The 3284-nt window shown below is 48.0% G+C and overlaps 1 pseudogene; it reads left to right on the forward strand.

Annotated features, from left to right (window-relative positions):
• Positions 1–2105: 2105 nt before the first annotated feature.
• LOC147002003 (small ribosomal subunit protein eS6 pseudogene) lies at positions 2106–2892 on the forward strand (annotated as a pseudogene).
• Positions 2893–3284: the final 392 nt, after the last annotated feature.

Here is a 3284-nt window from a genome sequence, read left to right on the forward strand (position 1 = left end):
CTCAGCTCTTGCACCCCACGAGGCTAGTCTCATTGCACGGGACAGAGTGAGTGCGCTTCAGCAGCCCAAGGAGAGTTGCGAGGCTAAGCACTGCAGTGGAAGGGGCAAAGCGGCTGTTAAAACCTCTTCCAGGAGGGCGTGTCATCTATACGAAGGTTATATGTCCAAGTTTCCTTCTCCCAGGAAAAACGACATAGGGTCAGGCCAGGGTTCCTCTGGGCGAAGAGTCTAAGAGGAGGACCCTGTGTAAGACCTATCTTGCACACTGGGAATTTGACCTCCACCCTCACTCTCGATTGCTTGGGTGGCCTTAAAATTAAAACAAAAGGAGGAGATGTGGAAAGCCGCTCCCACATTCGCCATTACAAGATGGCACATGAGCTGGGTGTTTGAACAAGTAAAAAGGCTTACTGCACATGTCTCTGGATAGTCCCTGTCCGCGAGGACATACATCCGTTAAGTACGTTATCTTGTCCGTTTGGAAATGGCCCTGTGAGGATGCGCCACGTCAGAGGCGGGACAAAAATTCTATATAAGGCACAGGGCTGGGTTCCTCAGAGTCTTCGCATCCGTGTGTAAGCTTATGCTCTCCCTCTCAAGATGCATTAAAGCTTGGCTGCAGAAGGATCCTACTTGTGTGCCGTGTCGTTCTTGCTGGTCGAGTCGGACGCGCGCAAGATCCTGCCATGTGAATGAAAGAAGAGAGGCCTCGGGGACCCCATAGGCGCTCTTGCTTCCTTCTCAGGCTCCATCTTCTACCTCATTTAACTTTTCTTCCACTGCTGTGTCTCCTGCTCCACCCCACCCCCACTGCCCTTTCTCTCAGTGCGCTGGGGAAGGCAAGTGCCTTGGAAGGCTGGGACATGGGTGCTTCCTGAAGCCTTCTCTAGTGTGGAACCTTCTCTGGGGATGAATGAGTCCCCACTTCTCAAAGTACCCAAGGAGCACGGTGCTGGGGAAGAAGGCAGGCAAGATGTTCATTTCAATGGAAGAAGGGAGCCTCAGCAGGACCCCTGTCACTTTAGCCTGACTGGGCATTGCCTTATCACCCTGAGGTAGGAAGGAGGCTGTCACTGGGGGGTGGCTGTGTCCTTCAGTCTCTCACAGGCTCTGACAGGTGCATGGGTTCTTTCTTAGAGTCCAGCTCCATAACGTTGCTTCTGGGGGTCACTGATTTTGAGCAATGCTTACTGAACTGGGTCCATGATTGGATTGGCTCTGTCCTACTGTGTAACTGTCAGCTTGTCTCAGCCTAATGTCACCTCAGAAGGGAATCTCAATTGAGGGACCACCCAGCCAGATAGGCCTTCGGACTTGTCTGTGTGGGACTATCTTGACTGTTGTTTGATATCAGAGTGCCCAGTCCACCATAGGTGGCACCATTCCCTGGGCTGGTGATTCTGAACAACATAAGAAAGCTAAGAATGAAACTGGGAGCTGGCCAGCAAGACTCTGCTACATAGTGACTTTAAGGCCAGCCTAGGCCACATGAGACCCAGTCTCAAAAAATAAAACAACAGCTAGGCAGTGGTGGCACACGCCTTTAATACCAGCACTTGGGAGGCAGAGGCAGGCAGATTTCTGAGTTCGAGGCCAGCCTGGTCTACAGAGTGAATTCCAGGACAGCCAGAGCTACACAGAGAAACCCTATCTCAAACAACCAAAAAATAAAAATAAAAATAAAATAAAAAATAAAACAACAAAACACCACTAACAACAACAACAATTAAAGGAGGAAGATGCTTTAAGAAATGAGCCCTAGGGGCTGGAGAGATGTCTCAGTGGTTAAGAGCACTGACTACTCTTCCAGAGGACCTGAGTTCAATTCCCAGTAACCATATGGTGGCTCACAACCATTTGTAATGGCATCTGATGCCTTCTTCTGGTATCTGAAGGGAGACTGGAATACCACTGCTCTAATGCCTAGCTTATAATGTGAGCACTTTGTTCCACACATACTCCTGACAGCATGTCACCAGAGGCCCCAAGTGATAGGATCAGTCAATCTTGAACCCTCACCTTTGGCCCCAATGAATGGGTCAGTCCAGAACCATAAGCCAAACACAAACCTTTTCTCTTTATAAGTTAATTGCCTCGCTCTTTTTCGTGACGCCTCCCAGGCGCTCGGCTGTGTCAAGATGAAGCTGAACATCTCCTTCCCCGCCACCGGCTGTCAGAAGCTCATCGAGGTGGATGACGAGCTCCGCACCTTCTGTGAGAAGCGCATGGCCACGGAAGTAGCCGCTGATGCTCTTGGTGAAGAGTGGAAGGGTTATGTGGTCCGGATCAGCGGTGGGAATGACAAGCAAGGTTTTCCCATGAAGCAAGGTGTTCTGACCCATGGCAGAGTGCGCCTGCTGTTGAGTAAGGGGCATTCCTGTTACAGACCAAGGAGAACAGGAGAGCGGAAGCACAAGTCTGTTCACGGGTGCATCGTGGACGCTAACCTCAGTGTTCTCAACTTGGTTATTGTAAAGAAAGGAGAGAAGGATATTCCTGGACTGACAGACACTACTGTGCCTTGTCGGTTGGGACCTAAAAGAGCTAGTAGAATCCGAAAGCTTTTTAATCTCTCCAAAGAAGATGATGTCCGCCAGTATGTTGTCAGGAAGCCCTTAAACAAAGAAGGTAAGAAGCCCAGGACCAAAGCACCCAAGATTCAGCGTCTTGTTACTCCACGCATCCTGCAACACAAGCGCCGACGTATTGCTCTGAAGAAGCAACGCACTAAGAAGAACAAGGAGGAGGCTGCAGAATACGCTAAACTTTTGGCCAAGAGAATGAACGAAGCCAAAGAAAAGCGCCAGGAACAGATTGCCAAGAGACGTAGGCTGTCCTCGCTGAGAGCTTCTACTTAGAAGTCTGAGTCCAGTCAAAAATGAGTCTTTAAGAGCAACAAATAAATAATGACCTTGAATCTTTTAAAAAAAAAAGTTAATTGCCTCAAGGATTTCATTAGAATAATTAATAATGATTAATACAACACTCTGATATATTCTACTATTAATCTAATTGTTATCAAATATACAAACCCTGTCTGACTCATGCTTGCCAAAAGAATCTTGTGCTTCCAGGTATCAAGAACTCATGGCTTGGAGACTACTTATATAGGAATGGATAATTGCTTATATGATGTCACTGTGTCACCCCCAACAATATCTCTTTCAACTAATAGTCCTTACAGTGTGCTATTAAGAAACTACAATAAAGTTTCCTGTTAGACTTTGCTCAGGGGCTACGCAGACCCAAAACAAACGAAACAGAACTCTATTCAGAGTCCGCTA

Source organism: Mus caroli, unplaced genomic scaffold, assembly GCF_978045245.1.
Source record: "Mus caroli unplaced genomic scaffold, Mus_caroli_1 scaffold_11, whole genome shotgun sequence".
Classification (NCBI taxonomy): domain Eukaryota; kingdom Metazoa; phylum Chordata; class Mammalia; order Rodentia; family Muridae; genus Mus; species Mus caroli.